This window comes from Chelonoidis abingdonii, chromosome 7, assembly GCF_003597395.2.
Source record: "Chelonoidis abingdonii isolate Lonesome George chromosome 7, CheloAbing_2.0, whole genome shotgun sequence".
Taxonomy (NCBI): domain Eukaryota; kingdom Metazoa; phylum Chordata; order Testudines; family Testudinidae; genus Chelonoidis; species Chelonoidis abingdonii.
This window is the reverse complement of record NC_133775.1, coordinates 17,093,379-17,108,909: the sequence shown is the minus strand read 5'-3', so window position 1 is coordinate 17,108,909 and position 15,531 is coordinate 17,093,379. Positions and strand designations below refer to the sequence as shown.

Below are 15,531 nucleotides of genomic sequence, written 5' to 3'. Positions count from 1 at the left end.
TGAAGGGAGGGAGGGGGTACTGAGGACTCCAGCTATCCCACAGTCCACAGCAGTCTCTGAAAATTATTTGCATTCTTGGCTGAGCTCCCAATGTCTGTAGGTTCAAACACAGTGTCTGGCGTGGTTCAGGGAACAGCTCCTCAGTTTATTTCCCCCCACCACCACGTGAAAAAAAAAAGGGAAAGATTGCTGTGCTATGGCGTTTGCTCAATGCACTCCGCGAAAAAGGCGCCAAAGGGTTGTCTGCTGCCTTCACAAAGGGAGGGGTGAGGCTGTACCCAGCACCACCCGGGGCAGTGTTTTCTGCCCCATCAGGCACTGTGCTCTCAACACGGAAGTGGGAACTATGGGATAGCTGAGGAACAGCTACCCACAGTGCACCGCTCCTGAAATCGATGGTAGCTTTGGACCATGGACGCAAACAATCGATTTCAGGATCCCACTGTGGACGCGCTAAACCGATTTTATTAGATCTGTTTTGTAATATCGGTTTAAGCTAATTCGAAATAATCGTGCAGTGTAGACGTACCCTGAGAGACAGAGAGTTAGCTAGCCCAAAGACCAGGCTACTTCTTTATAACTGTGCTTTAAACTGTTCTGTATGAATGGATATTACTTTCTGTCTGTGACTGATGGTTTGCTGTTGACAGTATGAGTTTGATATCCATAAATATAAATACTGAATAACTATTAAGTAAAGAAGATACCTTCTTTTGTAAATATTTTGCAGCTAGCATAGTAAATGACATTGATGCAGAAGTCACTCATTTCCGAAGCGCCACACATTATCAGCCTATATTATTCAATTTGAGGTTTTAATTTATAACATACTCCTGGCAATGTACTCTCAATACATTCCTCACTTCCTTTCCCTGTGAATGACAAAGGATGAAAGATCTTTACTGTATAAATATTTCATATTAAACCCTGGACTCTGTTTTATTTCTTCTATTGCCCTTTTCCATATGTAAGCACTAGACACTGCCCCCCGCCAATTGCTGAGCTATGCATGAATGAGAGAGCATGTGTGTGCGCAACCCTGGGACATCAATAACCACGACTCAGCTGCCACAGACCAGAGAGATAGGGACCATAATGGGGGTCCCTAACTTTAAAAATAAATTCAGGTCTTGACAGCAGAGACAAGGCACTGGCGGGATTTCAGGCTGGGGACATGTCCTCTCCTCCCTCCCAATCTCCATGGTGGGATTCTTTGCCCCAGTGCACCCCAAGTCCTCTCCCTGACCATCTGGGAGGGCTGTATAACTAGCAGTCAGTCTGTGGGACCTGACCCTTGCCCCATATCTGGGGAGGACATGTGCATGATTAGTGCCTCTCTGATATGTTCCCTTTGGCACTGGTTACAGGCAAGATTGAGGACTCCACCCAAAAACAAGACAGATGTTAGAGGGCTACATGGCTGCTCCTCACATCTGTTTAGGCTTATGAGTCTGCTGGGTGGGTTTTGCAATTCCATCCAGCTCACGTGTCAGATGCACAAGGACCCGGAATTTGGTCCTGGGTCTGAACTAGCTGGAGTGTGTATGTGTGAGTGTGTGTGCACACAAGTACACTGGGGAGAGGAGAGTTAAAATATTCCTCTGCATTTACTCCATCCAATGATTTTGAAGGATTTTACTAATACTAATGTAAGCCTCATAGCACCCTGTGAGGTTAGGAAGTTCCTTTTTACAGACAGGAAACCTGAGGCAGAAGGAGAGTTATTGCATAACTTGCCCTAGGTCCCATGGAAAGGCCCTGGCAGACTTGGGAACAAACCGCACATCTCCTGACTTCTAATCCTGTGCATTAACCACAAGACTATCCTCCTTCCTAATCCAGAAAGAGAATCCTTTTCCAAATGGTTAACTAGTGAGGGCCAAACCAGAAACTAACACTGAAGTCATCTTGCCTAAGCATCTGAGACAGGATTTAGCTACTATTTTTTCATATTAAAAGACAACGATCTATCTAACCAACAGATACTTTGTATCTTCCCTGTTTATCAATATTCTCCCTCATTACTAGTCATCTCCCTTTCTATTGCCTAGGAACATAGTTATTTCATTACTGGATTTAAAACAGTTGTATGTTACCCTACACATATACAGAGGAAATAAACTGGACTGACTAAATTACCTTTATTGTCAGTGTTGGTAATTTCACTGCAGCCATTTTCTTGACTGATGTATAGAACCCTATAAAATGAATCCACTGAGAAGAAGATGGAAAAAAACAAGACAATGATCAATGGATTCAATTAGTTACAGTATAATTCTACCAAGATGAAAATGATCAAGATACAGTGCAACTTCTCTGGTGCAGCTAAAAGAAGTTAACAGTCTACCATTAGTTTTGCACTAAGTCTGCCATTAGTTTTCCATTCTGCAACTACTAAACTAAGCGATGTACAGAAGGAATGAGTATCAAAGGTATTCACGAAAATATCAACAAGAAGTGGAGGTTGTTCTGCAGGTGGAGGTATTTATATAGTGTTTTAATAAACTAGAAATGCATTATGGCTGTATTTCTTCACACGCAGAAAACGTTCTAACAAAAGAGCAATTTTTCTAATGACAACAAAAGAAAACCTTCCTAACAGCACATCCAAGCAAGAATTAACAATGTTGTCTGGAGCTACAGTTTCATTTTTAATAGCTTCTTAAACACTTTAACCTCCACTCTGTGTTTTCAGAGTCTTTGATGCAGAGCACCAAGAAACCTGAATGCAGATGCATTTAATGAGCAGGTCATCGGAATTATCCTTTGACTCAGAGGAGCTCTAACTTCTCTTTCTCTGTGCAAGGTGACATCCTCTAGTCAAAGAGGGTCACAGAATACAGACATGGCATGGCAGCTGATGGCATTTGTGGCAACCAAGCTAGCCAGGACGCCATGGCTGGGGAGGCGGTGTCTCAGAAGACCATGGAGATTGAGCTTTCTTGATCACATTATTAAGATACCAATCAACAATAGCACTTAGCACATGGAAATAGCCAGTTTACAATATCTGTAGAGAGCAATCTGTATATTAAGCCCAGGATATTACACTACAAGGAAATATGTAAATGTCATCATCTTAAAAGATAAAGGCACAGCACAGAGTGGAGTTTTTTTTTAGTTAAAGGAAATGAGATGAATGAATAAAGCTGATCAAATGATTAACAGAATCCACGATCTTAATCAAATTATTTCCAAAGAAGAAAAGGCTGCTCTGTTAAGAGCTAGTTGTCTCCGTTTCATTAAGAACAATGATATTCTAACAGACCAAGATTTACCCAGTGCATTATTCAGAGCAGACATATTTTTATGTTTCCTGTCCCTGCAGCAAGACGAACAAAGTTGTTGACGGTCTGCAGCACTAAAACCTTAGAAGTAGATGAAAACAATTTATAAGCAATAGATTTTATTGCGACAATTGAGAGAAACCCCAAAACACAATGAAATGCAAACGTATGCTTGTTTCAAGATGTCTAAACTCCAACCACACTGTCACTCCACAAGGGAAAAAAAATCTTATAAAAAGTTTTCACACCCTGTGGGGTTAAGAGACAGTGGGTATTAATCCTATGGCTGCCATGCCAAGCTTCCTTTTTGTGGTCAGTGGAGAAGCTGTGTGGTTGGTCTCAAGCAGTCTAAAGTCTTTTTTTTTTTCCCCTGTGTTGAAACAAGAGAAAGTGGGTCGGTAACACAGTTAAGGAAAAACCACAGCCAGCCCTCTCTGCTGTTGCTTTCCCCCTAAATGTGGCCTGCAGCTATTCTGCTTTCCAAAAAAAGGTTTAATTTAAACCATACACGGTGCTGCAAGCTGCCACGTTTCCAAACTCCACATTCCTTTCTAATCTGTGCACTTCAGAACTGACATATTCTGTTTGCAATGGTACCCAGACTAAATGCAATGAATAAATTATTGCTAACCAACTATTACTTGATTTGATAATAACAGATCTTCCCCCTCCCCTCATCCTGGGGCTAATGTAGTTTGCTGAAATTTTATATCGCTTTTAAGGAACCAGATTCATTTTTTTAAAATCACAATCTGTTTTGAGAGATTTTTCACAAAGCAAGCAGTGCTTTTCCAGGACTTGGGGACAGAACCTCAGTGAGTGTAAATTGACAAAGCTCCACTGACTGCAATAAAATGATGCTGATTTACACCAGCTGAGAATCTGGTCCATCAGCTCTGTTTCCGCAAGCCCACATGCACAGCAGTCCTTGTTTTTCAATCATTATGCACCAATAAAATGTGCAGTGCAGAAGAGCACTTATTTATTTGAAGTTAAGCAAGATCCTTTGGGGCAGATCCTGCTCCCTTCTCCATGAGTGTGGAGAGTTCCATGGCAGCAGAACCAGTGAGGTTATCCAGTGGTGGGCAACCTGCAGCCCGCAGGCAGCATGTGGCCCATCAGGGAAATCTAATTGTGGGCCGCGAGACATTTCGCTGATGTTGACCGTCCGCAGGCACAGCCCCCCGCATCTCCCAGTGGCCACAGTTCGCCATTGCTGGTCAATAGGCGCAGGAGGAAACAGTGGCCAGCACAACTCTGCGGCCCGCCACTTCCCGCAGCTCCCATTGGCTGGGAATGGCAAACCACGGCCACTGGGAGCTGTGGGGGGCCATTCTGCAGATGGTAAACATCAGCAAAATGTCTCGCGGCCCACAAGTAGATTACTCTGATGGGCCACGTGTGGCCTGTGGGCTGTAGGCTGCCCACCACTGGACTATGTAAGAAAGAGAAGGATGAGATTTTGGATAGCTCTGGAGAGGTATGCACCCCTTCATGGTACGGAGCTAATTAACCCGGGGGAAGCTTGTGGATCCACAGCTATGCAGGTTCTCTCGCCTTCCCACAGAAAGAGGCTGCACTCTAAGGAATATTAGGCTGCAGTGACCCTTCAGGAGTAACATCCAGACCTCTCTGCCTGTCTCAGAGACACGGGGCAAGCACTTGGGGCAGTTGTGGCCCACCGTGCCTAAAATCTGCTGGTACATGTTGTCTGGGGGATGTGTTAATTTCTGCACCAACCATTTATTTGAATTTTATGCAACTAGACTATATATAAGTGTAAGACCATCTTTTTGTTCTGTGTTTGTATAGCATCTAGTACAATGGGGTCTTGGTGCATGACCAGGGCTCCTATGCACTATAGCAGGGATCAGCAATCTTTGGCACGCAGTGCGCCAAGGTAAGTATGTTTTCTGTCTAACCTAAAACCAACATACAACTCCTGCTACTACCTCGCAAACATTACAAAATCATGAGTCAGGCCTCCAAAATCAGTTATTTTCCCCATAACCATGAGAGCTAAAATCTAACTATTAAGAAAAAAGGAAGAGCTGAAATTCTCATATGATCACTCAATTCTTAGAGTTGGGACTTTAAGAGAAACACTAAATCAGGGGCGTCGGGACCCCTCAGGGGGTCATGAGGTTACTACGCGGTGGGTTGCGAGCTATCAGCCTCCACTCCAAACCCCGCTTTGCCTCCAGCATTTATAATGGTGTTAAATATATAAACAAGTGTTTTTAATTTATAAGTGGGGGGTCACACTCAGAAGCTTCCTATGTGAAAGGGGTCACCAGTACAATAGTTTGAGAACCACTGCACTGAATGTTGTGAGATTCACAATAAAATAGCAGAAGTTGACAACAGTCTGTAATGTCAGAAGTAAGTATGGCTGTATTTAAACACAGAGGGCCAGATCATTAGCTACTGTAAATTGGTATAGCTCCTCTGAAGTCATAGGCTCCTCTTCTGGCCAGAAGAGTTGTGTGTATGTTCATATAATGCAGTAGACAAGACACCAGATGAAGTTTTCTAGCATCAGCTCAGTGACTTGCATGGAAATGGAATGAACTTACAGATGAGGTCAAGTGCCATGATAAAGTAATATTTTTAGGGTTCAGATTTTCAAAACCATGAAAGGGAGTTAGATGCCCAGTGCCCACTGAATTTCAATGCAAGTGGGGTGCCTGACTTCCTTATACTACTTTGAAAATCCCAGCCTACTTCAACAACCTTGAAAAAGGCCTTTTAAAAAGCTGGTATAAAAATTGGTACTGAATAAAATAACATATGGACGCAATATGTGCCTTAGTAAATCAGTGAAATATTCATATAAGTCTAAACCTGAGTTATTATTTATTATTATTGTTCTTGTTGCTGCTTTTGCTGCCAGGAAGTCCAATAAGGCCTGAAGGATGAGCAAATGTCCATCATCTTCAGTTGTCCAACTAGTAACCCCCTGTGACTGGGTATACCAGGCGCTTTGAGGCCCCCACACCCTTGGGGTTACCAACCCTCCAGGATTGCCCTGGAGTCTCCAGAAATTAAAGATTAATCTTTAATTAAATATTATGCCATATGATTAAACCTCCAACCAAAATTGGCAATGCTACACACCCTGCCCCAGGAAAAAGAGCAACAGAGGTGAGTCCTCCAAGCTGCCTAGTGCAGCTGCGGGGAAGTAGCCAATCATCGATGCTGCAGGGACCAGCCAATCAGAGTGTTTCAGGCCCATATAAAAGGAGCTGCAGTACCAGAGCAGAGTCAGTTGCTGCCTGGAGCTAAAGATGTGAGGTTGGTGCTCCTGACTGACTGCTGGGAGTCAGACAGAGCAGTTACTAGCATGGACTGGGGGAGCAAGAAAGGTGCTCCTAGCTGGCAACTGTGACTCAGACAGAAGAGTTATTGGCAGAGGCTGCAGGGAAGTGGCCCAGAGAACACTAGCAATTAGTTAGAGGGATACAGAATATGACTGCTATTTATAGAGTCTGTGGCTTGGGACCTGGAGTAGTGAGCAGACCCTGGTTCTCCCCATTGGCCACAGGCAGAATGGCCTAACCCCAGAGAGGGCAGTTTAATTAAGTCCTGAGGAAAGGAGTTAAAACAGACCCCGACAACAGGCTGAATATTGAACTTTGATACGTCCCCAGAAAGGAACTGAACGGACAGTGACTCAGCTGGAGAGCTGGGATCAGCAAGGCCCAGACAGGGCGAAGAGTCTCCAGGGAAGAAACACTGGGGGCACTGCTCCATTCCAGAGAGGCAAAGATACTAGAAGAAGCCCACTGATAGCCGCAGGCAGACCCCAACAAGGGTACCGCGATGGCTCTGTTGGAAGGACTGGGTAAAGGACTGAGTCCAGGGAAGGCTACACATAAAGCCATGACCAACTGAGGGCACTGTGATAAGCCTCATTGGTGAGATACAGGACTGAGCCCAGGAAGGGCTGCAGGAAGATGGTACCAAGACCGTATCCTCCAGAAAGGATTTGTTTCTTTCTCATATGGACTGTGTGTGACTCGTCTGGAGGGCTGAGTCGCTAAAGACCTACTGGAATCAGAGAGATAGTGCAGGCACATGCACTCGGTCAGCAGGCGGTGCTCGCGAGAGGCCTACCCCACTATGCAGCCAAAGAATGGAAAGGTAACACAGCATCTAGCCACATTTTGTTTCATTTATTTTTGCACTTTGGCGAGTTGTCCCAAGAGAATTAATGTTTTTAAATGGCTGCATCTTTTTAGGGCAACTGGCTGTCCTCTACTACAGTATCAAGGACATGTGCATGTGCATTTCTGGAGATGGACCAAGTTGCCTTAGCAATCTGAGAGGTGTATGTATAGCAACTTGAAATGTTAAGGACTTTAAACATATTTTTAGAGTGAAATTCCCTTTGTTTCGCTCAAAGGAAACTCTACACTACACAAAAATGATGAGGAAAAGGGCTTCTCCCTTCAATGCAGCCGTAATTGTCATTAACATGAATGGGAATTAATACATATGGATCACTGAGAAGAATAAATCCCTCAGTGTGTAACTTAACCCTATAAAAAAAGCAAGGCAATTCAGAGAAAAGGTTAAAACTAATCATATGGAGTTACTCTGGATTTAGACAGGGGTACCAGAGCTGAATCAGCCCATTGTGTTTAATTCCTCCTGCGTAGATGGGGCAAAATTCTGATGTTTGAACAGATTCACTAAGGGGCAAAAAGAGACAGGGGGCCTTTTCTCTGCTCCCCAGAATAGGGCAGGGCAGGCCAGAGGCCAAGTGCTCCCCGGAGTATTAACCAGAGGGATCCAGCTATTGCACCCAGCAGTGAATCCTGTAGGAGCCCATACTGCTCCTTTGTGGAGTGGCCGTAAGTAATGTAACAGGAAAATACTTCACTCTGCCTGTATGTAGGCAGGACTACCCAGGGACACTCTTCTAGACTATATGGAAGATCATCCATTGCACTGTATGAAGATCCTTGTAATCTATAGCCCAGAGTATACAGTCTTCGCAGCACTGATATGGAATTGATATGTATTGAAAGTGTCTATGAAAAATAAATACAATGTGCAAAAGTATAACAACTCAACCATTTTAAAGCTGGATGCAATAAGCAGCAAAATGGCTTAGTTTATACTTGTGGATTTAAAAGGCTAATTTCACTGTAATAATAAGCTACTTCTTTAAGAAATAAAAAAGCTTCCGAAACACAAATAAGCACATGTGTTGCCATAACTAAAAGATGACCAATCAGTATTTTTTAAATACAATTTGGTAGCAGGAAAAATTGGTTCCATGCTGGGACTCTTTATGTCAAGTCTTAACCAGAGCAAAATTTTACGGCTGAGTTATAAACTCATGAAAATAAGGGCTTATAACTGAAACGCTGACAGACCCTCAATTATAGCAGCACTGGTGGGCACTGCTGTAATAAAGCCCACATATTTTCCCTTTGATCAGTATTTACAGGATGCATTGGAAATCATCTTATTTACAAGTGCATGCACACTCAACTAGGTGGAGTTTAATACATTAAAAAACAACAACAAAAAGGAAGTACAAAGTACACCGTTAAAAAACCAGGGGATTTACCTCCTGGTGTTCTAGCAGCATACCAACCAGAAGCTCCAGGCATTGACTAATGTTTTTACTCTTCCAGTTTGTATAAAAGGTTGAAGTTCAGTCTGGTGCAGTGCAGCATTCCACAAGACCTGCTGCCTCTTTAGGCAGGCGATTAATCACATGATCGATAGACCATATGATTAGGCACTAATAGCTGATAGGAGGAGAGAATAAACAACCATAAATTCGCTTTGTACTGAGTAATCCAAGTGTAAGAGAGGTCAGATAATGGCCACATAAGGTCATGTTGCCTAAGGAGCCCATATGGGAAAGATGGAAGATACATACATTTTTAAATATGTTCAATTATTATTGTATTGCTGAGCAGGGCTATTCTGGCCAATGCACCTCTATTATTTTGGCATTATTAGGGCATATGGGCAGCTTCAGTGCTCCAAATTAGTCATTATATTAAAAAATGAGAGCCCCTCCCACACACACAAAACGTTATTATGGCAATAATTTTGTACGAAACACTACCCTTGGTATAATTTAGCAATTCACAGGGTGATTCAGTTGATCAGCCTGTAAATGGGTTCTTTAACAGGAATTAAATGAACATGGAAGCATCCAGAGTTTGGTTTGTTGTTATTGTTGTGTGTTTTCTCTGCAGTCAAAGCACTAGGTGGACTGTTTAATTTCTCCTTTGCACGTTACAGCTGGGAGTTCTGCTGCTCTTATGAACTCACACTATCAAGACTGGATGCTCAGCATAAAAGCGTGATTTCAGAGGGTCATAAATCTCTGCCTCCTCCCCACCCCCGCCTTCATTCCCTTTCTTCTTCCTTTTCTAAGGCTCTTCCCTTCCCCGTACACAGTCTTCTCTGTCATAAAAAAATGGTCTCTTCAGGACTCAGATTCAAGCCAGGCTTATGGCCTTTATTTTACAGTAAACATATCCTTTGTCTCTGTCAACAAACTCTAGAAGAAACAAGAGTGGCTGGCTGGGGGGGGGGGGGCGGAGCTTCATCCACCCCACACAAAAGCAAGGAGTTTACAAAAACTCTCTGTCAATTATTGGAATTAGGCACAATAAGTTACTTTCTATCATTTAAATAAAAATCTTACTGGTAAAGAAGTCACTGAATGCTACCTTGGTAAGAGATGGCCAACTGTTAGGCATCCTTCGTTGCCCACTGGCAGACTTTGTAAATCACTTTTATGTGCCAAACTGTAAGTGGGACAACCACCAACCCTTATCTATTTTGCTACTTCTGAAAAGTATTTGCTCCCCTTCTCAATGACATGAGATTCTTGGGATGAACTCTTCTTTTGTTACTTCCCAGCGTTAATGATGGGTAAAAGTGAGCATGCCTAGCCAAGCTCTTCTGTCTGTTCTAATTTATCTGTATTCATACACAGAATGTTTAAATCAGATCAGTGTGTCTTAAACTACTACATGAAGATGCTGTTCAACTCAGTCTGAAAATGAAGCTCTGCTTCAGATACCGTGTAAGCTCTTGACGTTCAAAGAGACTGTGGATTGCACAATGTAGAGCAAGTGGATTGCAGGAAGAACTGTACATGCCCTTGAGTTTGTCAGTGACCAGGAGTCTGACAATGTGTGGTGCAGTCCTATGTAAAATTACTGTCGTTTTCCTAATTTATTTTTATTTTAAGACACATTTCAAACACCTCATTCGGTCCCTCACCAGTCTTCAGCTGGAACCCACCTGATATTGGAGTTCCGAACCATGCAGTCTTGGAGCTAGGTGAGGAAATAGTTCCTCCAGTTCTACTATGCATCGCAGTTTAATGTCCTGTGACATCTTCTCTTTTGAGAGAGCAGCAGAGAATCCTGTGGCACCTTATAGACTAACAGACGTTTTGGAGCGTGAGCTTTCGTGGGTGAATACCCACTTCGTCAGACGCAGTAGATCGGAAATTTCAGGGGAGTATTATATGCTGGCAAGCAAGCTAGAGTAACGAGGTTAGTTCAGTCGGGGGTGAGGCCCTGTTCTAGCATAGAGGTGTGAACCAAGGAGGAGAAACTGGTTCTGTAATTGCAAGCCATTCACAGTCTTTGTTGAGTCCAGAGCTGATAGTGTCAAATTTGCAAATGAACTGAAGCTCAGCAGTTTCTCTTTTGAAGTCTGGTCTGAAGTTTTTTTGCTGCAGGATAGCCACCTTAAGATCTGCTTGAGTGTGGCCGGGAGGTTGAAGTGCTTCTCCTACAGGTTTTTGTATATTTGCCATTCCTGATATTGATTTGTGTCCATTTATCCTTTTTCCGTATTGATTGTCCAGTTTGGCCGATGTACATAGCAGAGGGCAATTGCTGGCATGATGATGGCGTATATTACATTGGTGGACGTGCAGGTGAATGAAACGTGATGGTATGGCTGATCTGGTTAGCGTCCTATGATTGGTGTCGCTGTAGTGCCTTTTAGATATGTGGCCTCAGCGTAGATAGCGGCATATGCGATGCATCTCTGTCTCATGGAGATCTGGTTCGCTGACGTAGCAGTTCTAATATTGGTACGGTGTGCAGTTGCTTGTGGAATACGTTTCAGGTTGGCAGGTTGTCTGTGGCAAGGTTGGCCTGCCACCCAAGATCGTGAAAGTGTTGGGATCATTGCCAGATGGGGTGTTAGATCCCTGATGATGCGTTGGAGGGGTTTTAGCTGGTGGCTGTAAGTAATGGCCAGTGGAGTCCTGTTGGTTTCTTTCTTGGGTTATGTCTTGCAGTAGGAGGCTTCTAGTACACGTCTGGCTCTGTTGATCTGTTTCCATATTTCCTCGTGCGGGTATTGTAGTTTTGAGAAGTTAGTGGAGATTTTGTAGGTGTTGGTCTCTGTCTGAGGGTTAGAGCAGATGCGGTTTGTACCAATTCTAACAGGCCACCTTCCCTCAGATCCCACTGAGGAATCTAAGGAAACTGGACCATCTATCAGACACTCCCTACACTAACACCAGAACAAATCAGCATACCCTTAGAGCCCACCGACCAGGGTTATTCTATCTACTACCCAAGATCCACAAAACCCGGAAAATCCTGGACGCCCCATCATCTCGGGGCATTGTGACTCTCACTGGGACTGTCTGGATATGTGGACTCTCTACTCAGACCCTATGCCACCAGTCACTCCAGCTATCCCGTGACACCACTGATTTCCTGAGGGAACTACAACGCAATGGTCACTCCCAGAAAACACCATCCTAGCACATGGATGTAGAGGGCTCTCGTACACAAACATCCCACACACAGATGGGAATACCAAGCTGTTAGTGGAACAGTATCCCTGATGATTGCCACAGCACAACTGGCTGCTGAGCTCTGTGCCTTTATACTCACACACAACTATTTCAAGTTTGATGACGAATATATACCTCCAGATCAGTGCACTGCTATGGGACCCGCATGGCCCCACAATACGCCAATATTTTTATGGCTGACCTGGAACAACGCTTCCTCAGCTCTCGTCTACTCACGCCCCCTTCTCACCTACGCTACATTGATGACATCTCATATCTGGACCCATGGGAAGGATACTCTAGAAAAATTCCACCACGGATTAAAACTTCCACCCCACCATCAACCTCAGCCTGGACCAAGTCTCACAGGAGATCCACGTTCTAACACCACGGTGCAAATTAAGGATCGTCACTTAAACACACTCTATATAAAACCTACGACCGCTACGCCTACCTTCGATGTCTTCAGCTGCCACTCCTGGGCACATCACTACGATCACATTGTCTACCACAGCACTGAGGTACAACCGCATGCTGCTCTAACCCCTCAGACAGAGACACACACTACAAAATCTCCACCAAGCATTCTCAAAACTACAATACCGCACAGAGGAAATTAGGAAACCGATCACAGAGCCAGACGTGTACCCAGAAGCCTCCTACTGCCAGACAACCCAATGAAAGAACCAACAGGACTCCACTGGCCATCACTACAGCCCCCAGCTAAACCCCTCCAACGCATTCATCGATCTACAAACCCATCCTGGACAATGATCCCACACTTTCACGGATCTTGGGTGGCAGGCCAATCCTTGCCCACAGGACAACCTGCCAACCTGAAACGTATTCGCACCAGCAACTGCACACCGTACCATAGTAACCTAGCTCAGGAAACCAATCCATGCAACAAACCTCGATGCAACTCTGCCCCACATATCTACACCAGCGACACCATCATTAGGACCTAACCAGATCAGCGCATACATCACTGGTTCATTCACCTGCACGAAATCACACCAATGTAATATACGCCAGCATATGCCAGCAATGCCCCTCTGCTATGACATGGCCAAACTGGACATCACTACGGGAAAGATAATGGACACAAATCAGATATCAGGCAATGCGAATTATACAAAACCTGTAGGAGAGCACTTCAACCTCGCACTTCGCCGACTATAGCAATCTTAAGGTGGCTATCCTGCAGCAAAAAAGCTTCAGGACCAGACTTCAAGAAGAAACTGCTGAGCTCAGTTCATTTGCAAATTTGACACTATCAGCTCTGGACTCAACAAAGACTGTGAATGGCTTGCCAATTACAGAACCAGTTTCTCCTCCTTGGTTTTCACACCTCTTACATGCGTAGAACAGGCCTCACCCTCCCTGATGAACTAACCTCGTGTCTCTAGCTTGCTTGCTAGCATAGTATATTACCTGCACCCTGAAATCTTCACTACCTGCGTCTGACGAAGTGCGGTATTCACCAACGTAAAGCTCACGCTCCAAAACGTCTGTTAGTCTATAAGGTGCCACAGGATTCTCTGCTGCTTTTACAGATCCAGACTAACACGGCTACCCCTCTGATCTTTTGAGAGAATCACTTCTACCTTTCCAAATAGGAATGCCCACTTTCCATCTTGAAGGCCCCGCATGCATACTAAATACAAAAAGGAAGGGCCCATCAATAATCTGGAGCCATCCAATTTTTGAATGGCTTAACACCAAACACAGATGAAACCTAAGTGATTAGATCTTAAGCTTTTTGGCACAGGGATGATATCTTTTTATTTATTCTGTAGGGCACCAGACACACTTTTAGAAACAACATGGATAATAATAGCTAATAATAATAATCATTAATATTTTGCTTTGAGCTAATAAGAACAATATTTTCTTTGTTTAAATATTTTCATTATAAAACACTCTCTTTATGACACAATAACCTCTCTTCCTCCAGCCATGGGATACCAGCATGTAAGTGTTCTAAGCAGAGAACTCTCACTGACCAAGCACTACCTTGTTCAGCATGTGAGAGCATAGCCTCAGGTGCTATGACTGAACAGAAGACTTCCTTCTAAGAAATAGCTAAAGGTTTGAAATGAACAATTCCTTTCCCTCATGTACTTGTTCATCTTAGCATTATTTGTACCATCATCTGCTATTTTTGCTGTGAAGTCTAAATCTACATTGCCATTTCCTTGAAAAAAAACATTTTATAGCCATTACTTATCCTTACAAAATATTATCAGATCTCATTACATTTCAACCCACTACTGCAATAGCTAACAAACCCAGCACTGAGTCGCTTGCCATTTACTCAAAAACAATTTAAGCATTAAAAGTTGCTACCTATGCTGAATTCATTCTGAACCATTTCATTTTCATCATAAACAAAAGCAAAGAATTAACTATGGTGATTAACAAAGAGTATGTAAAAAAAGAGAATCTATATGACTGGATTTAATTCTACTTCACTACAACTAATTTATCCATTCGGTTGTTGTTAAAAACTCATTTTGAAGTAAGTGACGGAATTTACATGTGTGTACATTGCTCCACCCCGTTATTCCTCCCTCCACCCATGTTTAAAAGGGAAGGGAGTAGTTATTGTGCCATGTGAAACCTCAGATGCTCTTCAAGGATGCTGACATTTATTTAATTAATTTCCCTCCCCAGCTTACACAATGGCCCTGTATGCAAAACCATGCATCAATAATTCAGATTTGAAAATCGCATTATTACAAAAGATGTCAAGTTCACACACTGTCAGCACTAATAAACTCCACACCTTGCTAAACCTGAGACACTGTCCCCCTTCCTCATCCCTCAGGTCACCCCCCAAAGAAAGCCTCGGGCAAAACCAGCTAGACCTGCTATGTGCCCTGAGTGCCAGCAAACTCAGCCTCCTGGGGGCCCAACAAAGGAGTATGTTCCACAGATAAGGACCATCCTCTGAGAATGCAGGCTCCTACTACAAAGGAGGTATGCAGGACCCTAATTTTGTTGGGCTTTGCAGACCAAAATCAACCCTTTATTATTATTTATTGTTACTGCGGAAGAACACCAAAGGACTGGGAAGATCATTGTGCTGGGTGCTGTACAAACACACAGGAAGTCAGGCCCCTTCCCTAAGCAGTTTACAATCTAATTTAAGACACAGTACAAGTGAATGAGAAAAACACTCAGAAGATGAGGTAATGGTAATAAAATGGTAATAAAATCATATTATCACATAAATAGTTACTGCAAATCTTGATCTTTCTCTCCCTCTTTGTATATAACCAAAATCAGTTCCCTCTCTTTGCCGTACAATCTAGCCATTACTGGTAGGCTAATTTCTTGCAGGCTGTACAGGGGAAGTGGGTTCTGAATAGACCTGCAGGAGGTGGGGAAAATGGCTTTAAGGACTGTACCAGAAATGAAGCGGAAGCCTGTGCA

The 15,531-nt window shown here is 43.5% G+C and overlaps 1 protein-coding gene and 1 long non-coding RNA gene across 5 annotated transcripts in view; both read right to left on the bottom strand.

Moving 5' to 3' along the window:
• The window catches only part of NFIA (nuclear factor I A), a 303,610-nt gene that overhangs the window by 225,956 nt on the left and 62,123 nt on the right, over nt 1–15,531 (bottom strand). The gene's annotated exons all lie outside the window — the stretch shown is intronic.
• Nucleotides 647–3,599, bottom strand: LOC142047085 (uncharacterized). The gene is made up of 3 exons (XR_012656232.1): nt 3,536–3,599; nt 2,140–2,214; nt 647–872 (listed from the first exon to the last, which is right to left on the bottom strand). It is a non-coding gene; the product is annotated as an uncharacterized LOC142047085 (long non-coding RNA).